We start from the raw sequence: 17,654 nt of genomic DNA, 5'->3' as shown, positions 1-17,654 counted from the left end.
AGCAGAAGGTCAAAGCAAGGGTTTGACATTTACACTGCAGGGAATCAACTTGCTCTCCGTGTTATGCTTTCTTACAGCATTACAGAAATTATGAAAGTTACAGCCCTTTTCCAGCAGATAATTATCTTTTAATTGCTGTTTTTTTCCTCTTTTTTCCAACTTCAGCCTTCTTCTTCTTTCACACTTTGTTAAATCTCTCTGTAGAAAAAGGTCAGCGTGTGCAGAGTGTGATGCCATGGCTGCATGCATACAGGTGCAAGGCAGACGGACACATCTATAATCTCACAGCTCATGCTCTTTGTGTGGGTCATTTGCCATGGTAACTGGTAGGCAAATGGAAACACAATGTAGTCGGAGGAAACTCTGAAGAAGGGAAAAAGGATAAAGGAAATGGGAAGATGAAACATCTCTCACCCTGTAAGGGTCAAGCAAGTACTCTACTCTGGCAACAGGGAGAGTGGATAGCAGTGCGGATTTATTTATATGTTTATTCTGAAAGAAAGCTGTTTGTACTATAAAGCTATGGATATTTTTCCGTGTGCACAGCTCTCTCTCTTTGTGTTTGGTTCAACTGTGTTCTCATTTCCTACCTTCCCCCCAGGTGCTTCATTCTCTTACACTGAGATAAAGTTATTACACTGGGAACAATCCTCCTGCTTGTCCACTGTATGTGTTTCAAGGTAAGGTGAAGTATTTTTCCAGGACCTTAACCATTAATAATTGCTCTCCTGTTTCTTTGCAGTTGCACATGTCTGTTCTGACAGACATGAAAACCAACAGGAGCATGAAAGCCTGTAGCTTTTGTTTCCTACAAACAGAGCATGACACATTAGACAAACAAAGATAATAATGTCTGATCTCTTGCCACTAAGCTTTTTCCATGCAAAATGTCCCTGCTGTAATCCATGCAAATGATGCTAAACAGTGCTGTGAGAAAAAGAAGTTGCCCCATTCTTTATTTTTACATATTTGTCTCACGTACGTGTAATACAGTTTTTAAATGATGATGATGATGATTTCATTTATTATAACACAGCTAAAATCTGACACGTTTTGTCACTTGACACTGCAGAGGTTCTTGTCCATGCATTTGTGTCACTGATTATTGTAACACTCTCCTTTCTGGGTTACCGAAGAAATGTTTTAGAGGTTTACAGATGGTACAAAATGCAGCTGCTCGCATTTTAACCAAAACTGGGAAACATGAGCACATTACCCTAGTACTGAAATCTCTTCACTGGTTGCCTTGTCAGGTTCCAGCAGATTTTAAGGTCCTGTTGCTCACCTACAAGGCTTTAAATGGTTTGGCACCTTCATATCTCTCTGACCTCTATGTTCCCGTGCTCTCCGGTCTCAGGGCACTGGCCTTCTAAAAGTTCTTAAAGCTAGAAGAAAGACTGAGGAGCATGCTTTTTCTTTTTGTGCCCCATCTTTGCTGAACAACCTCCCTCAAGATATGAGGCAGGCATGCTCTGTGGAGGTTTTAAAAGCTGAGGTAAAGACCCACCTGTTCACCAATTTTTACTGGTTCTGCCAGTATGCCTGTGAAGGTTCTCAGTCATCCAGGTCATCCATAATGATCAAGGAAGTCCAAGGAGCTTGGAAAGAAAAGCGTCTGGACTTCTTTAAGTTGCTTGAAGATATTTCACCTTTCATCCGAGAAGTTTCTTCAGGGTCAAATGGTGGAGAGTCCCAGAGAATCATTAGGGGGTCCATTGTCCCTCTTGGTGGGAAACTCCCACAGGGTTTAAATCTGGGACTCTCCACCATTTGATCATAGAACTGAAGAAGCTTCTTGGATGAGAGGTGAAACGTCTTCAAGCAACTTAAAGAAGTCCAGACGCTTTTCTTTACAAGCTCCTTAGACTACTGTTTCTGTCAGTTTTTAAATTGTATTGTTTTAGTATTGCTTTTATTTATTTATCTTTTTTTGTCAAGTAGCTGTCAGCACTTTGTTTGAAAGTGCTTTATAAATAAAGTTATTATTATTATAAAGGAAATCTTCATGTAAATCATAAATTAACTATTAAGGCTGAGCTGAACTTCACAAGCTAATCCCAGGCATGACTGCCAATATGACACACCTGATGAACCAAGAAATCACCTGTCTGACAAAGTGAAGTAGGTTATAAGATCTTATAAAGCAACCACAGCCTACATTTTCAGTCTGGAAATATGTCAGTTGTCATTTCTGAGGCTTTTGGAGTCCAGCAAAACATAGTGAGACCCACACATGCGGGAAACTGGGAACAGTGGTGAACTTTCCCAGGGGTGGACAGTTCATGGAGGAAGGCACAAAAGAACCAAGTTTTCTGGCTAATCATGTTCAAAGTGTGTTCATCTAGTTAGCTTTCACTACAGTTTAGACTGGTCAGGTTAGCCAGCATAGGATTAAGGTCCAGAGTTTATTAGTTTATTAAAGCAAGAAATTTCAAAGGTTTAGCTTTTTAGTATCGGTAGTTCTCCAACAGCATACAGTACAGAACCGCAAATACGTCTGCATATACTAGATACTCATATCTCCATTGCTTTAAGCAATGTTTTGCAGCTAAAAGTTGCCTAAAGTCTGCTTTAATGCATTTTCTTGACGTAAAACCTTGAACACAGATGTAAAATCTGTATTCAAGTTAGTGTCAGCGTGAACAATTCCTGCTTTGGTGCAATTGTTATATAACCTTTGGCTTTTATTCTGACAATAATCAATGTTAAAGTGAAATTGGAGCTGCTGAGAATAAAGCATGAACTTGGGATAAAAGCTCAGATCAGGATAGAAACCACAGGAAGACAGTGTTTCACACCTGAGAGTTTGTGATATAACAAAGTCTTGAGAGGTTTGGATAACAGGTGCCAAATGTCAGCAGCTCCATCTCCACAGAGCTGCTTTTGGCCTAGTTTGTCTTGAGATGCAGCTGTATGCTCTGTCACAGAAATGGCAAATAAGCACCAGAGGGGGTTCACTCACTCACACACACACACACACACACACACACACACACACACACACACACACACACACACACACTCACACAGGGAGATATATACCTTGCCCAACTACATGTGCTGTATACACTTATTCACCAACAGGCCTGCATGAAGACAAGCTTTTCCAAGTTACAGCACAAACACAGGCATTTGTATATGCATGCACACTCTCACACAAAAACAGACTGCGCACAATGTGGCATTGTACCCTTAGTGAATTGTGAAAAATAGGACAGGGTGGATGCATTTAATCTTTGGTTGTCTGTGAGGATGACTGTCAAAAACTTTTATTCGTTCTTTTTTTTCTCTCCCTTCCTTTTATTGAGAATCTGGCCTTTCAAGAAAAAAAGGAGAAAAGAAATGCACAAAAATACTGTTAATCATTTAGATATAGGATTGTTTACTAGTTTTTTCTTTGTCTGCCAGCAAAACAGTTACACAGACTTGTTTTAAATAAAACGTGCTGTCTGTGACGAGCACGCTGGGAGGAATGGTCGGTTATTTTAAAACAGGAGATATTATTTTAGATTTACCACAATCAAGTTTTGATTTGGCTGATACATGAACCTCTCTGTCATGAATATTAATAATGATATTAGTAGTTAATAATTGAATATTATTTAATTTAATAATTGTATGGCCTGTGCTGAGATAAGCTGACATATTTACCATGTTAGTGTAACGCCACACTTTGTTTTTATGGTGTGGTTTTGAGTGTCGACTCCAATAAAGTCTGATTTTATTCTTATTTGTACAAAAATAAACTAATGTGATTTTGGACCTGTGATACTGAATGCTGACTGTAACCTGTGCAGTTAAATAGAAACCAAATAATTGCACATGGTGAGAATATAAAATGTGACGCTATCAGTAAAAACAGTGACTGACAAAGAAGAATAGTAGCTCAAAAATCTTACTGGTATGATCTTGAGATGTTACACGGAGCAATCGTCTGTCATTGTTAGAGAGCCCAGAGTCCAAAACCAAAGACAAGCACCTGGAGAACAGAGAGAGCTTGAGTTAAAAGAAGAAGAAGAAAAGGCAAAAGTATCTAAAACCAGTCACAGTGACAGAGGGGTGCACACAAGAAAACGAGAAGCAGATTAAAAACATTTTGTCCTTTGTTTCGTGTCATTTACTAAAAAAAAAAGCTTTCCATCACCAAGATATTACAAGACATGTGCATGGATAACATAAAGTGTGAGGCTGTGTGGTTGGAAAGCAGTGTCCCATCTCTGTTTTGTCATGTATATTGTCCCCTGGCCTTTATGAGCTGATATGTTCAAAGCTCTTAAAAATGAATGGTCATGGGAAACTCTGTGGGCGGTGCCCAGTCTCCACAGGGAGACCCAGCTCTGCCAGAACCCCCAGGGCTAAGCACTGTCTCTCTGTCTTATTGTATTCCATGGCATTGTTGCAACAGAGTTTCTGAAGCTATTTCATATTCCATGAGAAATGTAGGTGCACTCACAGACGCAGTCGGCAAAACCTACGAGCGAGTATCCACTGACTGGTGGAGTTTAAGGTGTGCAGAGGTTTAAAAATGTGCACAGATTATGTGCACCCTGTAAGTCTCTGAGTGTTCTGCTCTCATCCAACCTTGTTTGGTTAACTTGTTGTTGGTCAGAAAAATCTGAAATACTGGCAAAGGAACAGTAAGACGACTGTTTGAAGCAATATTTGTTGGACCAATCAGTGTTTTAAGCCCGTATAAATGCGAGGACGTGCTCATGCTTGGCAACTCTGAGGGAACCTTTATGAGAGACAAAGCTCTAGCTCTAACTTTAAAGATTTGGCCACGCGCCACTTTTCCATCTGGTTTCAGTTTCAGGTAGTTTTTTTTGACAACAACAAATCCTCTCACAATGTTAATAAATGTGAAAAACCAAAAGAAAGAATTCATGAGAAAATTCCACATCCATGCCTTAATCTATAACACTGTGTGTGCTGCTCCTCTGCTTATGCTCCGCCCCTCCACCGCTGTCAGCCAGGTGTGTTTTGTGTACATTTGACACACACACAGTAAGAGTGTTTCCAGATGTTATACACAGCAAACTGGATATTTCTGGGGCATCAAACGAACAACAATAAGACTTTTGTTTCAGCAGTTTTCTTCACCTTCATGATTTCCACTCATTATTACATCTGCAATATTTTGTCAGATTCAACAGTTTTCTGTCTTCTATGAAACATAAACGTTGTAAAATGCACTTGAGTCCAGGCAGCAGTAAGTCATGAACACACGCACCTTTTGATAGTGTAGTGGATGCACCTCAGGAGGGACACAATTCCACCCCCCACACAGCCAGTGTCTGCCTGACAAATGCTATTTCATACCAGATCCTCTCTCGAGTCGGCCATTTTGTGTCACAGCGGCTCACCCCTCCCTTCTGGTCTAGTATTATTTCATGGCCTCCTCTCACACTGTAGGGGGCAGTTTGTGTCTTTGTTACTGAATGAAGTTTGGGGCACACACACACACACACACACACGACTCTTTAATGTTACTCTGACCAAACCTATTGCATGCTGCCTCGTCTCCAACCACGCATCCATTTTGTGCTAAATAGGGAATAAACATCTGAAGGCCCCGGGCCTCATTATTATTTACATTAGTGCTTGTTAGCTATTGTTAGCTATGACCACTTCTATAGATTCTCTAGAAAGGCTGAGATATGCTGACGCCCGCCGTATCGTCAAAGGACGTCACTGTTTGGTGTCCAACGGCTAAAAGAAAGCGTCACAATGCTCTCCTTAGAAATTACCGATCAACACATCACAACAAAATAATTACTAAAAATTAAGAACACATGAGATATGTCAGAGTTGGAATGTCTTATTGTCTGACATCATCACAGCCTGGGGTGAACTAATATGTTAATTATATTCTATTAAAGGACTGCTACACTGTGTTAACATCTAAGGCCTTGAGACTTTTGGCTAAATGAGGATAAAACATGGGTGAAAAAGAGGCATTATAAGACACATGGCACACATGAAACATTCTGCAGTAGTAAAATAGGAGACATTCAAGGGAATGGAGACATTTCAGACAGTTGGACAATCAAAGTCATTTAGCATTGATGCTACTCAGGATGAACATGGTAGCTAGCTCTTTACTAAGACACTCGATGTTGATGTATATCAGAAAAGAAAGGATGAAATAAAGACAGGAGTGAATAATAACACACAGTTGATGTAAGGAAACAAGATGTACTCCATTCAGAGCAGCAGTAAAACAAGTGTTTAGTAACCGTGTTTGTTATTCTGGGACTAAATGCAAGGACAGACAGGGCCAGGGGTGATATGTTGCTGAAGAAGGTTGCAGTGTGGGCATGCACACAGATGCACGTTCTCACACACTGACCCCCTGCCGGTGCAGATGGTGCTAAAGCAGGCCCTGTACTTGCTGATAAGCAACAGGAACAGTGCTCCCAACAGGGAAGTTGTGTTTTCAGAAGAAAAACTGATTTCTAATTTGTGTGTGCTTTGCCTGGACTCAGAGTCCATTAGCAGCAGGGCACCACAAACACCTAACAGAGATCCACAGTGCTCGGAGCCCTAACTAGACTCATACAGTTAGTGATGTTCTGTGGGTGCCACTGAACAAATCCATCATTTCTTTATAAAGTAAATGGTGATATTGTGCGCTGGTGCTATCTCAGAAATAAGACTGAGCAGCAGCAAAACCTTTAACTTCACTTTTACAGTATTTAAAAATGTTAGTGAGCTGACAACAACTCATGAAGCAAGACGTGAGTATGAGCACGAGCCATGAAACACATGAAACACATGAAACACATTTAAATGTCACACACTGGACAAACGTAACATCTAAAATAATTTCCTGTTGTTATCTTTGAGAATGAACATTTTTGTACTGCTGTATAATTTTACTTTATTTTATTAAAAAACCTCTATTTTATGATATACTAATTTTACTTTACTGATAACCTGGATGAATTTGATGAATAAATACTGAGTAGGAAAGAGTTATACTCAAAGAGTTACAGGATGAAATCATCAAATCCGTCTTTGCAAACAAAACCAAATTCACAGTATGTCCAGCCTTTCCTTCACTCTGTCTGTTACTGTTAGCCGTTCCTTATGTACTCATTAGAGAGGCGGGGCTACGTGTCGTGTGGTTTGTTTGTTTTGGTGTGAGATTTGCACATGAGAGCTCTGCTCATGAAGGATATAAATCCACAGACACAACATCTATATCGACTGACTATAGAAGCAAAATCAATGTTTTGGCCCTAGTTAGTGAACGATGTTGTAAAACTTCTGTCAAGTGGTGTCAGACACACACCAGATATTTGTTGTTTCGATCAGTGTAATAATCCCTGATTCTTCTACTGAGCAAACAGGAGAAGTTGGAAGAATCGGAAAGAAAGAAAAAAGCTGGGAGTCATTGCATATAAAAAAAACCCATACACACACAACCTTGGGACACACACACACAAACACACTCATGCGCGCGCGCACACACGTTTGTAAAATATTGCATATTACATAAAGTTAAGACCAGGAAGAAAAAGGTTTTTTTTATCTTAAAAATGCACAGAGTTGCATAAAGACCAGGAAATCTCTCAGTCTGAATGAACCACTGGTCAAATATTCAGCCACATTTATGGCAGAAGCTTACTGATTGCTACCAAAAGCATCTCATCAAAGTGCATTTAACCATATAAGAGTTGGGATGTACGTCTGCTTTTGAAACTGTGTGAATGAGAGAAAATCCAAAATAAAATTGATATTTGTGTGCTGGGTTCCTATTTTTAAAGACTAAACATATATGGTATAAAATCATTCCACCCTGGAAAAAAACAATTCAAAGAAATTATTAAAATCCCTAAATTACCACCACATTCACACCTATAAATTAATGTATGTACATTTTCAACTGTAGCAGTAGGAGTTTTTATATTGCACGTGGGTTTGTATATACATCTTTGAATTTTGAATATTCATTCCTTTTTTCCAGTCAAAAAACCTAAAAAAACACAAGACCGAACAACATCCAACAAGCTATAAAAACAAAGCAGCATATTATTGTCCTGTCATAACATTGCCAAACATGTTGGCAAGCCCATTTAAAATGTCTAAATATGTGTAGTTATTAGGAATCAAGTGTCTTGCAGACCGGTCTGTATATGACTAACACTGAGCTGACTGGCATGGACGCCCGGATGGGAACAGAATAACTGGCTTTGCTAAACCGTCCATTATCTGCATTTATGATGTTAAACATGAGTTTTTAAAAGATATACTAAAGTAATATTTATTGTTCTTTTTTGTTGTTTTTTTACGCTTTTGTTTGATTTCTCATCTGGGGGAAAGAATTTTGTTACAACAAAGCAGATCTAGTGAAAGCTACTGTAACAGCGAGACTTGTATATTCTACACTAACAAAACATCATTTGGTACGTACAAGTATTCAACATAATTCTATTCTCTTATTTTGCTGCATACCAGTAGAGATCAGAGAGGAAATATTATTTTTTTAAATTTGTACATAACAAACCTTTAACTGCTGCAACACTACAGTGAAAGCTTATATAAACAGTACAAGAGGCTCTTGTTTTTCATCGTCACTGGTTACCCTCGGGAAATATGAATGTAAATGTGAATCGACTTTTGTTTCTTATAACTTCACACCACTAAATAAAAAATGCACAATGAATTCTACAATTTGCCATGCCCTTAAAATAATCCTGTTTAATATAAAATAGTATGTCATGTGCTGATTCCATGTGGGCTTTTATAGTATTTTTCACAACAGAAACAAATTCTGTTAACTCTTTTCGACCTGAGGGTCCTTGCCCTGGGACCAGAGTACATCGTTAATAAAACTGAACCTGCTGCCCTTTTTCCAAGGATGTTAAGCGTGGCACATTCAGTGAAGAGGTTGTCTAAGTCTACACTGATTCAAATGAAAATTTTTGTAAGGATGTCAAGCATGGTGCATTCAGTGACGAGTTTGTTTAAGCCTACAATGATTCAAATGAAGATAGCACTGATATGCTTTATACTAGGAGATCAGATTTACATCAGAACAGATTGAGGATAGCTTCAGACAACATCCACGTTAACTTTTATGCACAATAGCACATTCAACAGGAAAATTAAAGAGATTTTCTTTTGTGTTTTACTCTTCAGGTTTAGACTCCATAAGTGATTCTCAAATTCTTCTAATGTCCCTTGAAAGATGTTAAAGCACAAAACTGTTTGTAGTCTAGTTAGCTTGCTTTTAAATGCATCACTGCAGTATTTAGCATTTGTTTTTTTCAAATACCAAGCCAACCATAAATAGTCATAAATCTTCCATGTGCTGCAGAACATACATGTCTCAGGGGACTCAATATTTCAGGTCCACATAGGGAAGCTGTCCACAGTGCATCACTGTAAATGGCAAATTCCCCTGAAACTCTTTGTCCCATTTTAACAACTATGTTAGGGTCTCACTGTTATTTCAAGTCTGTAGAAAATTTTGCTGTGTCTCTCTTTTTAGTTTAATAGAAAAAAAGATCATTGTATCACAGTGCACGTCCCTGTATATTCCTGCGCACAGAAGAACACCTTTGAGCATGTAATCAATTATGCACAAACACAGACATACACAAGCACAAATGCACAGACATCCAACACAGTTGGTGACCTAACAGGAAATTTAAAGGTTTTTAGCTAAGCACTTGTTGAGGGTGAGATGATTGCCACTGAAAAGCTTTCAAGGGCTTTCAAAGAGTGCGTAAGGTCATAGCACTTTCAGCCTCTAATGCTGTAATCCAAAGAAATGGCACTCTCCATACCTCCTACACTAAAAACATATATAGTACAGGGAAAAGTAAGACTTTCAGATTCGACTTTCTCTTGATCGTATGAGACTACTGGGAACAGTCAAAGGTGCAGTGGTACAGTACAAGTGACCTTACCTAGTCTGAGTACACAGTGAGGGCTGTCTTCTGAATTCAGCAGCGCTCTTTCACTGCTCCACCAAAACAAATATAAAAGGACATTTTTTTTTCTCAACATTTTCTAGACATTTTTTCCTGTCAATTTTTTTCTGAGTGGGTTATGTCATACTGCATGGGTGACATCATTTCCATATAGTTCTTGATCTGGAGGTCAGAAGAAGGTACATTAAACAACCTCCTATTGGAGGTTGATAGATGCACCACCCCACTTGCTATCTTATGTGTACTTTTGCCGGCTAATCTACTTCTTCAAACCTCTGTGGCAAAATGAAAGTACATGACGACCCAGTATATTATATGGGATTTTATTTGTTTAATTGAGGAGCACTTTGGAACGTAACCTGACTGGATGTTGACTTCTCCGGCTAAAGTTAGCTAACGCTCTAAAAACCAGAGGAAAATTGAAACTCAGGAATGAAGTACAGAAATCCCAAAGACATTTTTCTGACTTACAAGTTTAATATTTTTGTCACTTTGTTTATGGTGTTTACACTTGTTTGTGAATCTCTGTAAAATAATGAATTAAAATGTTATTTTAGATGAAAAAGTCTAAGCATATTTAAGCAAAGCTAGCCTGTGGCTCCCACTGCTCAAAGTATCTTTCTCACTTAAACCCCTTTTACAAACTTAGAATTTGGTCCTACTTGCATTTTTGTGTTCTGCAAACCTCAGGCGAGTTTTTATTTGCATCTGGCAATAAATATTTGTATGTTCTGTATCTGTTTCTGCTATGTGTCATTGTTCTGTTGTGAAGATAGCTGATACTTGTTTGAGTATTGATATATTTCTGCTTTACAAGGCAAAAATAGTCCTCACGTTGCATGTGGTCACATAAAATAATAACTAACAACAGCCTGACTTAACCATGAAGTTCAATATGAAAATAACAAAAACTATTAACAAACTCACAAACAATTAGTTTATATCTTAATGTTTATATAAAAATGTGCATCTAAATACTTTTTAATCACTTAGTTGGACTTAATATGAAAAAAAAAATGATACCACGTTGTACATTAATGTATTAATACACACTAATGAAGAGTAATAATTTATAGATGATTAACCACTTATTGATACTGACACACTTTCTTTATCATAATATCTGGCTAAAAAATAAACAAACAAGCAACAAAAGATGCAACAACAAGAGCTAAATATACAAAAACAAAGAAAACATTACATAAGAATAATGCAGTGTAAAAATAATACATAATCCAAAAAACATTCATAGCAGTAGATACAGCAAAAGAACAGTGGGCAACACTCCTATGCAAGTAACCCCAGCAGAAGGGGTTACATGAAGAGGATGTGGGACCTATGGAATCTGAAACAACTAATAGCTCAGTGTTCCATTATTCAGAAGGAATTTCTATCACAACTGGAGATCTGTGAGGTACAACACAAATGCTATAGCAAGGGGGAGCCAGGATGTCAGGTCAGGGGGGAGATATCGTCACCTCCACCCAAGATTGGATATTAAGCCCCAAGTAGAATGAAGAACTGAACCAGCTGAATGAAAGAACAACATCTGGGCAGTCAACACCTACGCCCTGTCGGTCATCAGATACCCTGCTGGGATAATAAGCTGGTAAAAAAAAAGGAGACAGAAGCCTCCGACATCAAGACAAGGAAGCTCCTTAACATGCATCAAGGGTTTCATCTCCAGTCCAGCACCCTGTTCACTAAGCAAAAACAATTGTGAAACAGTAAAGGTAAAAATCTGAGTATTAATATATATTAGTATAAATAGCTTTTAAAAGTACTCCAGCCTCTGGGAGTAACAGAACCTGGGGGCATGTTTTCCAAGTCACTAAATTAAACTCAGTTATATTCCAAGAGCACTGACCTAGAGGGGAGCTACTATTGACTAGTGTGGCCAAGAAATCTCCCTGACCTGCAAGGCTACCAGGGACAAGGGGTTCTCAGAGAAAAGCAGGTTAGACACCTAGAGGAAAAAGGTAGTTAGACCCGGGCAAGTCCCCTCACCCATCGGCTCCATCTAAGCTCTGCACTGCCTACTGAGTAAGACCCACAGGATCAAAGAGTAGGACTTTTTTTAAAAAAGACCACATCCATACTTTCTGTATTGGAGTGCTGGTCCCACCAAACCAACCAAATCAACAAAGCCTCATTGGTGGAGTGCTGCAGAAATGGTTGTCCTTCTGGAAGGTTCTCCTCTCACCACACTCAATGCTGGAGCTTTGTCAGAGTCACTATGGGGATCTTGGACACCTCCAAGACTAAGGCCCTTCTATTGTTCAAATTGCGCATTCGGCTGCCTCTACGAAGACTCTTGGTTTAGAGATGATGGAGAGACTGCTCATTGCGACCTTCAGTGTTGCAGACATTGTTCTCTACCTTTCCACAGATCTTTGCCTCATGACAATCCTGTCTCACAGGTCTACAGACAATTCCTTAGACTTCATGACTTGGTTTGTGCTCTGACATGCACTGTCAACTATGGGAAGAACTATAGACAGGTGTGTGCCTTTTCATATCATGTCCAATCAATTGAATTTACCACAGGTGGTCTCCACAGGTGTAGAAACGTCTGACAGATAATCAGTAGAAACAGGATGCACCTGAGTTCAATTTTTAGTTTCATCGCAGGCTTCACTTGCCTCAGTTTAATTCACAACAACAACACTTGGTTTAAGACGCTTTATATTATAAGGTAAAGACACTATAATAATCCAGAGAAAACCCCAACAATCAGATGGATAACCACTTGGTAACAGTGGAAAGGAAAAACCTCAGAACCAAGCTCAGGGAGGGGCAACCATCTGCCTCGACTGGTTGGGCTTGAGGGTAGGAAGACAGGACAAAAGACACACTGTGAAAAAGGGCCAGAGATTAACAATCACTAATGATTAAATGCCGTCTCTGTCCCCCATGCGACAGAGACAGACTGCCACAGGGGTAACACAGAGCGACAGACAATCATTCATTCACACTGATGGGAAATTTGGAATCACCAATTAACCCAACCCCACTAACTCCACGTTTGTAAATGAAAATAAGACTGATTTTGAAAGTCATGCCCCTTTGGATAAGTTAATTGATACCCTCGGTCCTCTTGCTGGTCATCATTCCCACACTGTAAGAAATAGTAAGTGTTTAAGAAAAGAGTGTTTATAGATAGCTCTTTTAAATTAGAGAAGCAAGTGTCTGCAGTGGCAGATACCAGCTTTTATCAGTTATGTGAAATTGCCAAAGCGAAGCCTTATTTTCCTCCTAAAGACCTAGAAAAACTTATTCATGCCTTCATCACCTCAAGATTGGGCTACTGCAATTCTCTCTATTTGGGCCTTCTGATGCACACTCATCTCTTCATCACTTGCAGTTGATCCAAAATGCTACTGCACGTCTTTTAGGTGTTAGAAGGTATGTCTTAAAAATCACTTTTTTACGTTGGCTTTTAATTCAAGCTCAGTTTGAGTACCATCAGGTTTGTTTTATGTTTGTTTTATTTCTTTTTATGTTAAATATATTGTCATTACCTCATCTATTAATGTCTTTTTTGTCTGTATTTGTTTGTTATTGTTTTCTCTTGTTCATTAACTAATTGTGAAGCACTTGGGTCAATTTGTTGCTTTTAAAAGCGCCATAGAAATAAAATTGACATTGACATTGTACTGTGGAAGAAAGCCAGAGTATCCTGAGAGAACCCTTACAGACCTGGCAAGAACAACCCGTTTTAAATGAGTGAAAGAGTGAACATCTAATAAAAACTACACCTTGATAATGAAAGAGAAAATAACGCCATTATATTCTCTGAAGAAACAAGCATAATGTTCATCTGTCCAGTTTTTCAGAAACTCAGACTCAAAAAACTGTCTCAGAAAGACAGAAAAAACCTTCACTGTAATGATAATAATGATGATTATTATTATAATTATTGTTTTAAATAACCTGTCATTGAATTTCTTGGCATACTTGAATTTCAGTTGTATGCTTCTCCACCTTTGGATGTATGACAGCAGTTCTCCCATCATGTAATGGCACTGACACAGCACATGTCCCAGACCTTTCTATGACCTCGTCTTTCGCTATCTAATATTCAATCTCTCTACCAGGAGTACTTCTCCTTCTCTTTCCAGTCTTTGTGACTGCTTGCGTTAAGCTCTCTCCCCTCCTCCAGCCAAGTCTTCCATATTTTAGTAGGTTTTAGCGAGGATCAACTCTCTGAGGTTAAGTTGTTCTTTTCAAAGGTCTGTGTATGTGTATGTGCATGCTCAGTAGAGACCACCACATCCCAGAGGTTAAGTCAAGTGTTTCAAATATCACTAGGAGAGGTGTTTTACCATTGTACAGCCAGTGCAGCATGTGTTTGTTTGTGTGTGTGTGTGTCCCATCAGTAGAAAGATATGAAGACAAAGATGGAAAGACCCTTTTTAGGGTTTGGACATAAAAGTCAGGAAGCCATTTGGAGTCTTACCTGCTCTTTCTTTTGTTTCTCTTGCTCTCCCCTTCTCTACTCTCTCAGACTGTCACATCCACTTTCAGCTTATGTTGTGGTGTGCAGTGTTGGGGAGTAATGGAATACATGTACCGCCGTTACGTATTTAAAATACAAAATATGAGTAACTGTATTCCGTTACAGTTACCGTTTAAAAAGGTGGTATTCAGAATACAGTTACTTTGTTGAAATAAATGGATTACATGGCGGTCTTTTCCTGTTTCATATGTTCGGCTATGACCTCTCTATTTTTGGTTTCCACGCCCCAAACAAAACACGCATTAAGAGGCTCTAATGCCTGTGTCTCAATCTTGTGGCCCATGTCACCTCTACCTGCGGCCCGCATAATGACTTGAAGAAATATTTTAAAAAATTATTCACAAAAATGATTTAATATGAAGGCAATAGGCAGAGTGTTACAGGCATAACCTTAAAGAATGTAGCATCATGGGCAGAGTAGTGCTGCAGGGAGAATGGACTGCCATACCCGTTATGTGTCTGTGACTGAGGGTGGGAGAAAAAGGAGAGTTGAAAAGTACGAGCTGTCACCGACCAGAAGCGGGAGATGGAAGCATGTAAATATAATAATAACCACTGCAGCCAAAAAGAGTGCCTGACGAGCCCAGTTGTAAGTAAGCTATTAAGACTCGACTGTACACCGTGTTCGTGTTTTTCTCCGAAACAATAAGTTCAGTTGGAGCAGCCTTTCAACGCCTCTCTCTGTTGTCTGGGTCAACTTTGCTAGCGAGAGACAAAGTAAAGCTAGTTTTCGGCTACGAGCCCGACACGAACCCAACATATAAGCCAGAGGTCCCTTTACTACGGTTCGGAGCCGCTGACCTGTTTTATATACGCGCGGAATAGTTTTCTACACGAGATCGCTGCAAAAAGTGCAGCCTTACCTAATGTCCACCTACTGTTACTCATTTATATTAAGATTTAAAAATCTAGTCGGTATTGGTATGGCGAGTAACCTTCAGTAAAAGTAATAATTCACACAGCAGTAGAACATTCAGGTAGCTGTAAAAAGCATGATAATATAATAGGTAATCCAAAGTATTCAGAATACGTTACTCTCATTGAGTAATATGGAATACGTTACAAAATACATTTTTGGGCATGTATTCTGTCATCTGTAGTGGAATACATTTTAAAAGTAACCTTCCCAACACTGGTGGTGTGTGATATGCAGTGTAGGGACTAACGTGTTATTAAGTAACACATTACAGTAACTACATTATTATTGTGGTAACCAGCACGGTAACTAGTTATTATGCCAAAATCAGTAACGCATTAATCATTACGGGGATTAAGATAGGGTCGTTATTCGTTACTTCGTGTGTTGCATTCGACTTGCCTCAGAAATCGGAACACGGACCTGGGAATGATGTCACACTCGAGTAAACGGCGTTCTGGTTTGCCTTGTCAGAGAAGTCGGCATTCCAATATGGCAATGCCCTTGAAAACGGCTGTTTTGCTAAAACAAATTACTACTAAACACATATGCAGCCATAGCTGGACTCGGTGGGCCGATGGTGATTTTTCGTTTTGATATGCCGATGTTTTTTGTTGTTGTGTTTTTTTCCATAACGGTATAAACAATGAAAGGTGGTGGATTGGCCAGATGCTGGCAGATGTGTAAAAATAACTCTTTAACTGTTTGCTGGTGGCATCGCGGAGCTCCACAGATTCAGTAACATTAGCAAGTGGTGGAGGCCAGCAGGTGGATGAGGGAAAGGGGAGGCAGGACGAGGAGAGACCCGAGGCGGCCGCCGGTCCGAGTGTCAGGTGAACTGAACTTCAGGTAAGAAGTTATGACCTGCAGTCTATCTGGGTCAGATATAAACCAAGTTTAGGTGGAGTTTATTTTCATTGTGATGACTTTTCACAGTCAGTTAAACAACTCATACTGCGTACTAGCTAGCATGACAGACTTTATATACAGCTGGGTGGGTGCTGTGATGTTACTGATGTTGAACTTTATTTTATTCATAAGGTTAGTTAGTAGAGTTTCCAACCGTCCCGTAAAAAACGGAATCGTCTCGTATTCAGAGAAAATATTATGCAGTTCGTACTGAGGTGAAAAGGAACGCAGTTTGACTTCAGCTAGAATGGTAAAAGACACAAAGCTGGATTTATTCTGTGTCTTCACGCTGTCAGCTGCCTCTTCTTCTCTCATTCTCTCCCCTCTCTCTCCTGTTTCTACTTCAATCATGAAACTGATCAATGATCAGCTGATCGGCTTTTCTCTCGTTTGTTTATCGCCCACTTTGTGCCAGAAAGAAGAAACCAGCGGATGTCGCGCTAAACAACAGCAGCACGTTTAAGCTTGATCAGCTGTTGTTAGAATTTATTTAATATTAATTTCTAGTATCCGCTGATGTTTGCTGGAGCCACAGCTGTAAAGCTGCTGGTCATGATATGGGTTTGGATATGTGGTGACAGCTGACAGCTGGTAACTGTGCAGGGGCAGGTCTAGCAAAGTTTTGCCAGGGGCCCAGGTAGGGCATTAACAGGGAGAGGGGGGCACAAAGAAATACTTTTCTTTCTTATTCTCATTTAAAATATCTAGCTTTTAACAAATAATTATCTGAATCTTATCTGAATCTTACAATCAACGATTGATAGATTGATACATATATACCAACAAGACAGTGTACGTCACTTTCACAACAGCATTTGTTTTCATTCAAAGGCTTTATGATTTCTCCTATAATGGTGGGCCGGTCAGTCAAAATGCTCGGGCTGATTTTTTGTCCCGTCCAGCCCTGTATGCAGCTCATCTGCAGTCTGGTGTTACCTACATCTTCCCGCTCGGAAGGCAGGATTTCAGAGTTCTGAGTACAATCAAAGCACCACGACTGCAGTTTTCGTGTTGGATGTAAAAAGTGCACGTGATGCTGTGACGTAGGCTAGAATCATGGCGGTAGTCGACGACGGTCCAGGCGTGGGATTTCTCTCGTGGAAATATGCACATTACTTTTTTCCTTTCTGTTGGTAGGTGGCACAGTGCACTTTTGGCAGGATAGTGCTAACATGTAAGCAAGCTAGAAGACTGGCAATCTTGGTGGGTTTCCAGTTAGGGAAGCAACACATTAACAAGAGAATTCTGAGTAAAACCAAAGTTACTTTCCCTAGTAACTAGTTACTTTGAGTAAGGAGTAACTTGAAGTAACTGAGTTACTTTTGATAGAGTTAACTAGTAATGTAACTAAGTTACTAATTTAAAGTAA

The 17,654-nt window shown here is 39.4% G+C and overlaps 1 protein-coding gene across 1 annotated transcript in view; it reads right to left on the bottom strand.

Moving 5' to 3' along the window:
- tenm3 (teneurin transmembrane protein 3) overlaps positions 1–3,979 on the bottom strand; it is a 360,038-nt gene extending 356,059 nt beyond the window's left edge. The window contains exon 1 of the mRNA XM_084932347.1: positions 3,900–3,979. The gene's annotated coding sequence lies outside the window, so the exon portion shown is untranslated. The remainder of the gene's footprint in view (positions 1–3,899) is intronic.
- Positions 3,980–17,654: the final 13,675 nt, after the last annotated feature.

Source organism: Perissodus microlepis, chromosome 6 (assembly GCF_051167445.1).
Source record: "Perissodus microlepis isolate ML-2025 ecotype Zambia chromosome 6, ASM5116744v1, whole genome shotgun sequence".
NCBI lineage: Eukaryota > Metazoa > Chordata > Actinopteri > Cichliformes > Cichlidae > Perissodus > Perissodus microlepis.
Note: the sequence above shows the minus strand (reverse complement) of the source record. Positions and strands in the feature narration are given on the sequence as shown.